The following is a 14,657-nucleotide window of genomic DNA, read 5'->3' as shown; positions in this document are numbered from 1 at the left end:
TTTTTGACGACGTTATCACGTAAAATTATCGTCCGTAAACCGGCTTTACAGACAACCTCTTTTTTTTTTAATTATTTTTTAGGACAATCAAACACTAAAGGAGTGGTCTTGCCCCCACTTCCTCTAATCAATAATCGAGTACCTAAATCTTTTTGCTGACCACGTAATGTAATTCATAACATTTCGTTCGACAATTCGCACTTTTTTTGCCGGTTTCATTGGTTTGACGTTTTTGTTAGGAAAACACATTTATTTTCTCATAAAAGAAAGCACACTCAGTAAAGCCCAATTTGTTTATTTTTGTTTTTGTAAAAGTTAAAAATAAAGTTAAAATTTAAATGGACACTGTGGCGTATGTGTAACATTTTTTTTCATTCAAATTAATTTTGTTGGATAAGATTTTTTTTTGGCAAAATTAAGTCGTAATTTATCGCATCAAATACTAAGAAGTTACGTTTGGAACCATTTTGACCAATGTTACACATCGTTTATGGTACCATTTAATTAATTTAGTTGATTTTATGGTATTACATATCTACCCTTTTGAGCAATTGAAGTTCAGAGAAATTTTTATAATTATAACGAATTTTTATAAATTTTTTCAAAAATGTTTATAGGACAGTAAACTTAAAGACAAACACTAAGCAAATTAAAATTTTCGTTTTTCACCTAAAACAATCTCTCGAAAATCTCTAAAAAATATTCTTATTTTAAATATGCCAATGAGAATCTTTTCTTGCATCAACATTTTTTGTTGAACCGCGTAAAATCCGATAACAATTATAAATTAAAAAAATTCACCTTAATTTGATGACCATACCAGTCAAACACATAGTCGCAATTTCGCTACAAATTCGTTAACAGTTCGAAGTTTTAATAAAACTTAATTGTTACACATTGGGAGTTAATTATTTTCAAAATTATGATTTTGATCGATGTTTCTTTTATTTTCAAAATTATTCAAAAATATATTTTTTGCCAATGAGATAGTTATAGAAAAGAGTAACAGATTATGTCTTTTGTTTTACTGCAAGTAAAAAAAAATAAAACTCATTTATATCGTACCAATTTAGTTTTCCCTTTACCATTGGATTACCTTGATAACCTTTATGGTATATAGTGAATTAAGAGAGTAATCATTAGATATGTAAATTCTCGGAAAAACCATGGCGGAATGCTACTGTTTAAAGTGCTATTTAGAAATAAATATTCGTCCTTTCCCTGAAACACAATTGAAAGTGGTGACTAACACAGCGTGATAACGTGGGTACCTACTTAAGGACACCTTTATTTGATTAAGCACGAATTTACTTATAAATTAGATGTTATAAGTTAACCACAATTGCAATTTAAATCTTCAACCCACATCTGTAACCTCACTTGCATTCTTTGCAATTGAAATGTTTGAAGAGGGAAAGAAAAGCCACAGCAACAATAAAAGTACTGCAAAGGACCTTCAAATATTTAGTACCTAAGTGAAATTGAATTAATTAAAATAAATTATAAGAAAAAAAGACAGAATTCCAGTATTTGAAAACTTTGAATTATTGATAAATTTCAAAACACTGAATTTGATGGAAAGGTTTTTGAAGTCAAAACTTCTTTAGTATCGTAGTGATTTGAAACAAGATGAAACGAAAACGCGACACGACTTCAACTTGTTATAACTTTTTTGTTTTAATAGATAGATGAATGAAATTTGTACTGTAGATAAGTAATTAAATTAATTATAATTGTACAAAATTTCAATTAATTTCATATTCAAAATTCGGAGATAACGGTAAAAAAAATGTTTTTTTTCCAACACACGTTATATCTTTTGATCTAGTGCGCATACAAATTTGATTTGACTTTAATACGCATGCTGATAACATAACCTTTTATTTAATATATCACACATAACGTTATGTGCTCTACAAGTTACGCAATATTAAATTGAAAAAAATTTAAAAATACCTCAAAACACCTGTGGAGATCTGTTGGCGATGACAAGCTACCAGTGTAGGAAGCACCGTAATCTCAGTCTGGAAATTCGACATATTTGACTTTAAAAAATTCTAACTTCTCTTTTAGACATCTTTGAAATAAGATTTATAAATCATTATACAAGGTGAAAGAATAAGCTTTCACATGGTGTAAAATTTTTCAAACAAAAAAATTGATTTAATAGCATGAGAACATAAAAATAAATGTTTTTTTTGCTTTTTGGATGAAATTTCATCGAGTTTAAAAAATTTCTAGCTCTTTTTGTAGATGTCTCATAGACTTGATCGATATATATATATTTCGAGCTAAGACAATAAGCTTTCAAATGGTGTAAAAATTTTTATAAGTTGTTAGGTAAAAAATGCATTTAATAGCGTGAGAAGATAAAAATACGTGTTTTTTTGCTTTTTTTTTATGGAAATTGATCGAGTTCAAAAAATTCTAGCTCTTTTTGTAGATGTCTCATAGACCTGATCGACATAGCCATGTCGCTATGTCGTTAATCGTTCGAATATTGTATTCACAATTCCAAAAAAACTTTTTATTCTTGTCCTGCCAAATTCGCACCCGTTTGTGTCGACAGAGGGTTAATACTGATCCAAGAAGAACAATATTTTTGAAACTCATGCTAAGTTATGCTATAAGTTTTTTGGTTGGAATACCTGGTTATAATATCTTATATTTTACCAAAAACCAAGTTTTTCTACAATTTTAGGAATAAGTTATGAAATAAACATTATCTTAACAAGTTCGAATATCTATGAATTGACTATGTTTGTTTTTTATTGTGATACAATTAACTCATCAAGCATCATCCATCATCATCTATCTCAAATAATATATCTCGATTTTTAATAAAAGTACATTATACTATAGAAATTGTTTCAAAGACTTTCATCAAAGTGAAACATAGCCTCAAACCAATATTATGCAATATAAAATCATTAAAATTTCAATTTTGAAATTTGAATTATACAAAATAATTAAATTCTTAATTGAATTTAATTTCAATTATTTCTTAGACCATGATCTATTTACACATCTATTCCAAAGAAGAATGAAACCTCTCAATTTCCTATATCTATACAGAACTAACTTGATGTACATATAGGTATGGTGACCATCCGTCCCGGTATCACGTATTTGCAAATTCTCTGATTTTAAATTAAAAGTTTTTCTAATTTTTCGGATAACATCATTAAACCTAATACGCTGCTGAAGCAAAACGACAATTTTTCTAAGTCTCCAAAGTCAAAAAAAACTATTGTGGAACAAGAATATTTAGGTACCAGGACAATTTAATGTGAGTGACAAATTTTGAATACGCTCCAAATATTCTAGCATGGGTAAGAATTTCGTTGGTTAGGCTGCGTAATGTGTAACGAAAAGCAAAATTTTCGTTTATGATTTCGTTGAGTTGGTTTTGTAAAATAAGAGGTTGTCTGTAAAGCCGGTTTACGGACGATGATTTTACGTGATAACGTCGTATAAAAACAGGTTGTGTGTTTTTGTTTGAAATGAGTCAATTGAAGCGTTTATTTATTTCAAACAATCAAGAAAATACAAGAAAAAGCTAAAAAAAAATAAATGTTTTCTTTTCTCATTATATTAATTTTTTTATTTTAAAAGCTTACAAAAAAGCCAAAAATTGATTTTAAAGAATAAAACCATTTTTAAATTTTTACTGTGTGAAAAAAGTATTAAAATAATTTATTTAAAACAATCGTTTCCTATAAAAAAGTGAAAAAATCACTTCCAAAACGGTCAAAAACGGTGTAAAAAACTTGGGACAAAAAACTTGGTTTCCCGTTATTCGGTCAAAAAATAATTTTAAAATACCAATTTTTTGCACATATATATGCGCACAATCATAGACTAGGTGTTCTATAAGCTTGAGATTTTTTGAACGTTACAAAAATTTAAAAAAAATAAAAAATCACCCAAAAACACCCCAAAATAAGTAGGTAGGTGTTTTTCAAAAAATTCATATTTCGAAACGCAGAGACTTAAAAAAATCCGTATCAGACACCTAATTTTTTTTTATTATCCTTCGAATGACGTTTATCAAATTGTCAAAAAAAATTTCCCCTACCTATAATCACTACTTCCTCAAAGGTCTACTTCATGTTTTAGTTTTAGAAAATCATTTATTACTTGATTTTGAAATTTTTAGAATTTTTTTCAAATCCATTGTAGGTCTTGTAATAAATTTATCTATCGATTTAAAAAAAAATTCAACTCTATACAGTGTCGCGTTTAGAAAATAGCCAATTTTTTGCAGTTTTGTTTAACCCCTATTTACCCTATTAAAAGATGGAATTTTTTAAAATCCTTCAAATACACTCAGCTTTATATTATTATCTTTCAAATAAGCTATAGAAAATGTTTGTATCTCTAATAGTTTATTTTTAATTTTGAATTGAAATTTTTGAAGCACTGCGAAAGTGCGAGAGTGCAACGGGAGAAAATGGCGTCACTTTTTTGTGGTGGCTGCCATGGTTCATCGATTTATAATTTATAATAATAAATTATTAATTATAATTTATATAATTTATAATAAGAACCTAGCTAAATTTCAAAACTTTAAAGCATGTTAAAAGTTGAATTAAAGATTATAAAAATTCAAATCATTTAAAATAAAATTAAAATGTTAGATAACTCTTAAGATTTTTAAAACATATATTTTTTTAGAAGTTATTAACAATACCTATCACCTATTAAACCGTTTTCTTGATTTCTGATTTCGTAAACGACTTAAATGATTTCAACGAAAATGCTCCTATAAAATAGTTTGAGAAATTCGATATTAAAATGAGGAAACATTATGACAACTCATTTTAAAAAAATTAATTTTTTTTTTTTTGAAAAATCAATATTTTCAAAACGATCCAATGAATTTTTATCTGTCCCAAATTTCGCTTCTAGAAATATGGTCACCGTATGTATAGGTTAGGTAGGTACGAGTATACTATGTTTTCCCTGCTTGTGTTTGACTCTCTATACTTCTTACGAATTTTCCTCGTTGAGCATGATAATTGAATCAAAATTGCGTTTAATAATTAATTTTTGAGAAGAGAAATTTAAATTTTTTTTTCTTTTCCCCAAGAAAATCAAAACAATTTAATTTGCAATGAAACATTTTCAATTTTTTTTATTTTTATTTTTGCTTCAAAAACCAAAAAGTTCTGAAGCCTGAATATTTACTTCAAAGTTTCGCAGAGAAGATACTTTAACTATGATATGCGAATAACTGTGGAACGTAGAGAGATACTCTTGCAAGACAATTTGTCTGCGATAAAAGTTTTTTTTTTTTTTTTGAGAAAAGTGAGAAAAGTTAAAAAGACACACAGACAAAAATTTATAAAGTTTTTATGTATAAAGTGGTGAAAGTTTCACCGTTTTGTTTGTCCTTTTCCATGGGTTGAAATAAATATTTAATATGATTTTCAACAAAAAGTTAAAATGCCAATTGGAAGTAGTTGTGGAAAAAATCTCTGGTTTTTCAGATAAAGTGAATAATTTGTGAATTAAAAACAATTTTCCAGGGTCTGCAGTTCACTTTTCAGAAGAGATAAAAATGTTTACTTTTTCCAAAAAAAAAAAATGTACATAGGCCTGCACTTCAACTCCGACATTAAACTTTGGTTAATGCAATTGTGGAACTTAATAGCGAAAGTAGAGTAAATGGTTTACGGTATCTGGACATCAAAATTTAAACCTTTGGTGAACACTTTATAAAAGGTAGTTAGATGTACTTAGAACATACGCATTTAAGGAGTACCTTCACAAATCACCCGTCTCAAGAGTCATTCATTTCCTTCGAGAGCCAGGAACTGTGGCAGATTTCAGAGAGAAGATGATGTTTGCACATCTGCTCGTTTTTCGCACAGGAGAAAAATAACGCCAAAATCTATTTCTGGTATATTAAATCATAATATAGTTAAATATACCAGAAATAAGTTGAATATACAAGAAAATTAGTTAAATATACTAGAAGTAAAGTTATCACGTGTTATTTGCTCTCTGTGCAAAAACGAGAGTTTTTTATGTTTTTGTAGACATTGGTAACCACATGAAATTATTCGCATCCTGTTGTGTTTGTCTCTTGTTTTGATTACAAAAAATATCAGTGATCAATGTTTCACTGATGGTGGCGACTCTAAAAAATCGAGCCAGATTCAAAAACACTTAGTTTTTAGGTAATTTAATACAAAATAAGTTAAAAACTAAAACCCGACTTCTTTAAAACCACGCTTTAAGAAATTTTGAATAGAGAAAATATTCTCATCTCAAATTCTAACGAAATTCTTATGCACAAACCAATTTTTGGTTTTCATGATATTCATTTCCTTCTCAAAGATGTTTTTTACTTGCGATATGTACTATTATATCAAGTTATGCATTCGTATCAAAAAAAAAAAGTTGAGATAACATTTTTCCATGATATAACGATGGTAGAGAATGCCAAAAACGTGGGTCCCGGAAGTCCGTCTGTATGTCTGTCTGTCTGTATTAGGAGCTACAGCCTAAACGGATGGATTACAAACTTGGTATGTAGCATTTTTTGGGGACTCTCCAGAGGGGTTTTTGGAATTAATTTTTTTGGACCAAAAATAACGGTCCTTGTCATATGCCGATTCTAATAAAATTGAAAAACCTCGAAAACGGCTCCAACGATTTTGTTTAAAAAATACATGTGTAAGTTTTAAGACAAGGTTTATCTTTTAATGAAAACATTTTTTTTTTTAAATAATTATTAACGTTACCTACCTGTCATACAACCGTTTTTTTTTTTTCAAATCCGATTTTCTCCGAAACTGCTTATTCGATTTCAATGAAACTTTTTGTGAAGAAGAATTTATATAATTTTAATATAAGCTAAAAATAAAATTTAAAACAAAATAATTTTTGGATTTTAAAAAAAATTTTGAAAATTTTTTTTTTGAAAAATCAAATTTTCGAAAACGTGACATTGAATTTTTTTGAAATTTCGTTTAAAGATGATGATTAGTGATTTCTACAAAATGGCATATCAATTTTATTTAAAAACTTTTTTTCCAAAAAATTATTTATAAAAAATTAGTTTTTTAACGATTTTAAAATTTTTTTTTCTAAAAATGCATGTGAATATATCAATCAAAACTGCATACTTGTTTTGTGGGGCGATTTGATTTCAGATGTTGTTTTATTTTTTTTTTCTGTTTTTATATACCTACATTTCCAAAATTTCTATATAAAAAGTATCTAAGAGCAAGTTCGTGCGACCCAGTTGTGCATTTTATATTTTTAGAAACCAGTCTTCTAATGAAATATTTATGATGTTGCATGTAATCGTAAACATTTCATAATATCGTATTATATTTTATATGTATGAACTCATTTTTTAATCGCTTTACAGCAAAAAAATTGCAGAACAATAAAAACACATAATGATAAAATATTTACACAAAAAAGGAAAATTCCACAAAGAATTTTCAAATTAAATTAAGGTAAAGTAAATGAATATTAAATTCCTTTTTTAGAACCAACAAACCAAATAACTGTTCTAATATAACGATTTATTAAGGCGATTATTATTATGAACTAGAAGCTGATATGTCCAGTCTACAACCTATAAAATCAACTATAAAAGAATGTATTGTTGTCGAGTTAAAATAAGCCTCTTAAATCTCAGATATAAAAATGCTAATAGAAACATGTCATGACTATGTCTGATTTTTCCTATAAATATTTTAGATATTTATGAACGGAAATTCGTTCTGTTCGTTGCTTTTTTTGTATTTTCAATGAAACGACATTTAATTGACTATATTAGTCAATGAAATGTCTTAAGGTATTTATTTATCTTAGTAAATTAAGGTGTTTTTCTTTTCTAGAAAAACTGTCTGTTTGCTATACTTTAATTACACTTTAATTCAAAGTCTTGCGTACTCCAGGAGAATTTTAAACCAATGCTACTATTGCACCATTTTAACAGTAGACGATAGAAAACTAGAAATCGGGTACGAGACCTAAAGATAATGAACTCTGTGGCCATTTTTAATGAGATTTTCAAATCAACCCTTTCTCGATAATAATTGCTGTAAGGAAAAACAATATTGCATTCCATCGATTATATCTTTTATTTATAAGAAAAGGGTGGTTAGGTTACTATCCAGAAAACGGAACTGTTAACATGTAGGTTGTAAGTCGTTACTCATTAAAATTAGTCTCACTTAAAGCCAACAACTGCATAGCTATTAGAAATAATAAGTTTACAGTTTAAACTCCTGCTAAAAACAAATACACAGACAAAGAAGTTCTCAGGATCTTACATATTTCACTAATAAAGTTGTTTTTAATAACACGGTGTAACACTCAAAATATATGCGGGCGGAGACCTATCACGTTTTGTAGAGCTAGGCACATTGAATACGAAACGGTATTTAAAAAGTCCTTAACACCCCCAAAATCTGAAGTTAGGGGCAAAAAACGGTTTTTTTTTACCTTCGTCAAATTTTTACCCATTTCGATACAGTTTTTGATAGGAGATAAATATAGCTTTGAGAAAATTGAAAAATTATTTTATCAAATTTTTCTTTTTTCAAAATATTTTTTTATTTTTATTGGTTTTTATTTTTCAATTTTCTCGAAAACTAGAAGACAAAGAATCATAATAGTTTTCACTGTTTGATAAGGAATCAATTGAGGCAGTTTTCTGTGTGAGTAATTTTGTTTTATTAAAATTCACAGTCTGGACAAAAATAATATAAAATGAGTTTTTAAAAATTTTGTATCGCCTATTGTTAACTTTGAAATCGATTATTTCAAAAACTATTGGTTGTAATATATTGATTTAAAAATTAGAATTAAAAGTACAATTTTGCCTTTTGGAAATGATATCATTTATTACTGTAAGTGTTGCCGTTGTTTTTTTTTAAATAATTTTTTTATTATTTTGATAATTTTTTTTAGAAAACTGCCCCTCCCACATAAACGGGAGGAGATAGACCCCCCTTCCAAAGAAAAAAATGTTTGTATTGAACTCCTCTACAAAAACCCGTTAACCAATCCTGACGCCCACGTTATCCTACTACGTGCCAAAACAACATTTTTGTTCCATACCTAAAAGTTCGAGTTTCTGTATCTGGGTTGAAATCGTATAATATTTTTTTCTAAGCCAATTTTAAACTGATTTTCATAAAAAATACCTCCTTTGATTTGGAAATCAATCAATACTTTAATTTGATGTCGAAGTTGTGTAAATGACGAAAAAAATGGAATTTTTGAACTTTGACAGCTTATATAATCTAGATGGATTAACCGAGTTACATGTTTTTTACATTGTTGAAAAGGTATATTTATCTCTTATCAGAAACTGTAAAAAAATTGAAAATAGGTAAAAATTTGACGAAGCTAGATTTTTTTCAATGGGTGAAGGTCAAAAAACCCTTTTTTTCCACTAACTCCAGTTTTTGGGGGGTGTTAAAGACTTTTTTAATACCGTTTCGTAATCAGTGCGACTAGCTCTACAAAACGTGATAGGTCTACGCCCGCGTTTATTTTAAAACCTCAGTTTTATAACAATGTGAAATTGGAATTAAAACCAGATTTAGTGTGAAAAATATAAAAATAGCAATATCTATTTGGGCCATTCATGTTTTATGTGCTGAGTTATGGAAAAATGAAAATCAAATCTCTAATTTTCCAAGTAATGTGCATTATCAACATATTATTTTAACGAACAACCTTCCTTCTCTATAGCCAGCCTCATAGGAGTGCAGAAATGTAGGTATAAGAAATTTCTAAATATAATACAAATTTGAAGATTGAAGTGTACTTATTTAGAAATAGAGTAGTTTTTTGCTGGCAGCATTATAAGTTTTTTAATGGTTGAAAATTTATTATTTTTTTTGTTCAATTTCCTAATTAAAAATGCAACTAACCCTTCAATGGATTTTACTGCGAATAAATCTTTTTTCCGATACACGTTGCATACCTCGAAGTAATATTTTTCCTTGTATAACACTGCACTACAGACTTTCTGACGACCCGGTAGCTTGGTCAGTATTAAACATAGTTTCAATCCAGAATATCCCAACACTAATATACTATATGGTTAGGTATATCAACCTTTAAAAAGTTTGATGTGATACATGAGATTGATACTAAGGAAAGAACATATATACAAAAAACCAATTTACATAATACTCGTAGAACAAATTTGTATCCTCATGAAACTTGGCAAAAAGTTTTCATTTGAAGAATCAAAAGTCTCTATCTCTATGAAATTTGGGTAGAAAGGTATTTTTTGGCGTGAGGGAGGGTGAAGAAGTCACACATTGATGTTGCATTTTAATCTCAATTTGACAATTTTTAATTGATTTAATACAAAATTGAAATTCTAAAGGATCACACCCAGAAAATGCTTTTTTTTTCGAAATGCAAAATGTTGTTTTAATTTATTGACATCATTGATTTTTCGATTTAATTTTAAATTCATTTTTCAAACTCTCTCTTTTCAGAGGAATTCAAATGTGTCCCACCCATGACATTAATAAATCATTTTTTTTTTTTATAAAATCAATCTTTTTATATTAATTCATTTTTTCATTATAAAAGCTTAGTCAAAGGATTAAAAAATAAAAATTGAAATAGATTATTATAGAGACTCTGTAAGCGAATATCGATATATTATTTGCTCCACCTGTGGCAATACAAATTACACTGTAAGGTTACAAAAATAATGAAATTGATACAGTTTTCTTGGCCCAGTAAAAATCATTTATGAAACTTCATAAAACATAAAAAAAGGAGCCATTTTGTGTACGTGTTAGTTGTATAATTTGAAAGGGAGGAAATTTATTAACCACCTCCTATAATAAATAAAATTATGACATAAAGTTACCCCATAATTAAAATTGGTAAAAAAGTTTCATTTGCTACAGGAACCAAGTGTAAAAGCAGCATATAAGATATCCCTCTTCAATTTTTGTTTGCTTTCAAAATAAAAAAAAAAAAAAAATCAACCACCCTTACATCTTTTTTTTTATAAAAAAGCTTTGGACAACTCTTATATGAGCTAAATATTAAGTAAAAAAAATTTTTCAATTTGGTCAAGGACTTCCGGTTGCACAGCGTTTTGAAATTTGTCGAAATATGGCAAAATTCCTATTTTAACGATTTTTTTTTAAATTTTTATAGACTATTTGGTAAATTATTATTTTTACTAAATTTGAAGTAAAAGAAGTTGACACAGTCAGTGAATGCTATGAACTCATTAAAGATTTAAAAATGTGTCGGTCAAAAGGAATTTGACTCCTCGCCGCACAGTGGTGCATTTAGTCCTTTATGGCGTCAAAAATCATTTACACGGCCATTTCTTGACGAAAAGTCATGAAACTTAGAACACTGAAGCATATTAGTATGACAATTACGAAAAATCTTCCAATTTTTATTTTTTCAAAATGGTGGTTCCAAAATGGTGGACAGAATAAGCGTTTATAGAATTTTTTTTTTCAAAACTGAATATTAGCTAGAAATTTAGCTTAATTGATGTCAAAAAGATGTTCGCAGTTAGATTTATGTTAAACTGTTCATATTCAATGATAAAAAATTTTTAAAAAATTTAAAACAAAGATCAAAAAGTACCAAAGCAGTAAAAAAAAACTTTTATACTCTTTTTGTGCTATTTTTTTGGATTTTTTGCTTAAGTTAGCACATTTTGGTACAGTAACATTTTTAAATCTTTAATGAGTTCATAGCATTCACTGACTGTGTCAACTTCTTTTACTTCAAATTTAGTAAAAATAATAATTTACCAAATAGTCTATAAAAATTAAAAAAAAAAAAAATTCGTTAAAATATGAATTTTGCCATATTTCGACACAGCGTCGAATATTTTGATTTGAGGAGTCAAATTTCTTTTGACCGACACATTTTTAAATCTTTAATGAGTTCATAGCATTCACTGACTGTGTCAACTTCTTTTACTTCAAATTTAGTAAAAATAATAATTTACCAAATAGTCTATAAAAATTAAAAAAAAGAATCGTTAAAATAGTAATTTTGCCATATTTTGACAAATTTCAAAACGCTGTGCAACCGGAAGTCCTTGACCAAATTGAACAATTTTTTTTACTTAATATTTAGCTCATATAAGAATTGCCCAAGGCTATTTTATTAAAAAAAAGATGTAAGGGTGGTTAATTTTTTTTTTTGTAAAAATAACATTTTTAAAAAAAATTTTTCAAGCTTCAGAGCCGATGCGCGGGATGAAGATATTAATTGATTTTGATTATATTTTAACCCCTTCTTAGTCTTCACCATTCACAACTTTTCAGCGCTATTACGATTTGAATTTCGAAAAAAAAAAACCAAAAACGACCCACCTTAATGTGGAACCCAGGACTTATGTGGAAGTACTTCTAATAGCTCCATAATAGTGATTTCTCTTTAAGAAATAATGAAATACGTTATCACCAAGAATTTTGACCTATAATAAATTTAATATATAATAAATTTAATATCCAAAACTTTAATGGATATTCCCACCTGAACAGTACATATTTGATTCTATGTTAAGTACTCGTAATGTTCCAAACATTCAGGGTTGGTCGAACCGTAGTATGTTGTTCAATTAAACGTTCTTCATTGAAAACCCTATGTTAAACCGAATTAGAACCATTATATCAACCTCAAATACACTCGATTGTATAAAATTACGTGTTTGGGCCTGAGGTCCCTGGATACTAGAATAATGGTTGTTGCAAGATTCAATTTGGTTGATAGTTTCCCAATTCTCAACAAACATTTAACTTTGTCTCTCTATAAATACAGGGTGTCTCACAGTCACCGCCCCAAATGAAAACCATGGATTTCTGAGGTCATTTTAAGTCGAAAAACTTAAGAGGTAATTTTCTCGTTTTCGTCCCGTTTTCGAGTTACCACGGTTTTTATGATTTTTGCTCTCTTGTCCTTTAACTGGCCTTATCTTTGCCAAACTACGTTTGATTTGAAAGATTTTTTTTTACAACCAATCAAGAATTTACTACAATTTAAGTTTGTCTCAAAACTTTTTTTCTGTGGACAACCGTTTCTCCACAATTTTGCATCAAACACAATTTTTTCGTTTTTTAAGTCGTTTTTTACACTTTCATATCATTTAAGTCAAAAAAACACGTTAATGAGTATTAATTTTTTGTGCTTTTTATTAAAGCCCAGTTTATTTTCATAAAAAAAAATAAGTTTTATTTCATAAAAAAGGCTACTGAAAGTAATTAAAAAAAAAATAAACAAACTAAGTGAATTGAAAAAAAAATAATTTTTAATTAAAAAATTAATTTAAATGAATTAAAAACTTTTTCTGAGCTATTGTGGTTAAGAAAAGAACAAATAGATAAAGCTCAGAAAAAGTTTTTAATTCATTTAAATTAATTTTTTAATTAAAAATTATTTTTTTTTCAATTCACTTAGTTTGTTTATTTTTTTTTTAATTACTTTCAGTAGCCTTTTTTATGAAATAAAACTTATTTTTTTATGAAAATAAACTGGGCTTTAATAAAAACCACAAAAAATCCATACTCATTAACGTGTTTTTTTGACTTAAATGATATGAAAGTGTAAAAAACGACTTAAAAAACGAAAAAATTGTGTTTGATGCAAAATTGTGGAGAAACGGTTGTCCGCAGAAAAAAAGTTTTGAGACAAACTTAAATTGTAGTAAATTCTTGATTGGTTGTAAAAAAAATCTTTCAAATCAAACGTAGTTTGGCAAAGATAAGGCCAGTTAAAGGACAAGAGAGCAAAAATCATAAAAACCGTGGTAACTCGAAAACGGGACGAAAACGAGAAAATTACCTCTTAAGTTTTTCGGCTTAAAATGACCTCAGGAATCCATGGTTTTCATTTGGGGCGGTGACTGTGGGACACCCTGTATAAGTTCTATTAAACTCAAGTATAAAGAAATTTTCAACACGATAATTTTCAGTTAAAATCGAACAGTTCCTTATTTGTGAATCGTTAACACGTGCCACTTCAATGTGTACCTACTACCCTCAATAATAAAAAAATAAAAATTCCAACAATAGGGACATAACCTACCAAAGACGTGTTTATCCGCAAATTTTATCAAGTTTATCTTCCGAAAAAGGGTCCCTATATTACACAAGGTTTCCAAACACATTATCGAAAGTCTCTTTTTTTTTTTTTTTTTTGGAAATTTACAAAAGCTCAAAACAAAATTTCTGTCTGACTGTTAAATCTCATTTTCTTGATATTTTTGTAGGAGGATATGGAAAGTAAAGGAGGTATACAAGAAACTGATAGTATCACAAAAGGGAAAGGCGAGACTAAGATAAATTTGCTTTATATTTAACTTTGTATTTTTATGGTAATGTGGGGGTTTCAGGGTTTTTTGTGATGTGCGTGTCAAGTTTTTTTTTTTTGTTTTTCCTTATTTTGTCTTTAAACCAAATCCTTCAACAAGGAATTGAATCATTTCCTTTTGTTACCATAGCAGGAAACCATAAAGTGGAAAAAAAAAAATAGAGAAAAAAAAACTAACTGCGAATTTTGATAAAAAATTCTGGAATAAAAAGGATACAAAAAATGAAAAACTATGAAAAACAATGTTTTGTTTTTATTGTTGCGAAGTTTTATGATATCAACACTTTTAAAGGGAAATGATGAAA

The 14,657-nt window shown here is 28.0% G+C and overlaps 1 protein-coding gene across 2 annotated transcripts in view; it reads right to left on the bottom strand.

The window, feature by feature from the left end:
• The window catches only part of LOC129911006 (uncharacterized protein DDB_G0283357), a 171,932-nt gene that overhangs the window by 51,377 nt on the left and 105,898 nt on the right, over positions 1-14,657 (bottom strand). The gene's annotated exons all lie outside the window — the stretch shown is intronic.

Source organism: Episyrphus balteatus, chromosome 2, assembly GCF_945859705.1.
Source record: "Episyrphus balteatus chromosome 2, idEpiBalt1.1, whole genome shotgun sequence".
NCBI lineage: Eukaryota > Metazoa > Arthropoda > Insecta > Diptera > Syrphidae > Episyrphus > Episyrphus balteatus.
The sequence above is the reverse complement of the archived record's forward strand: the minus strand, read 5'-3'. Positions and strand labels throughout refer to the sequence as shown.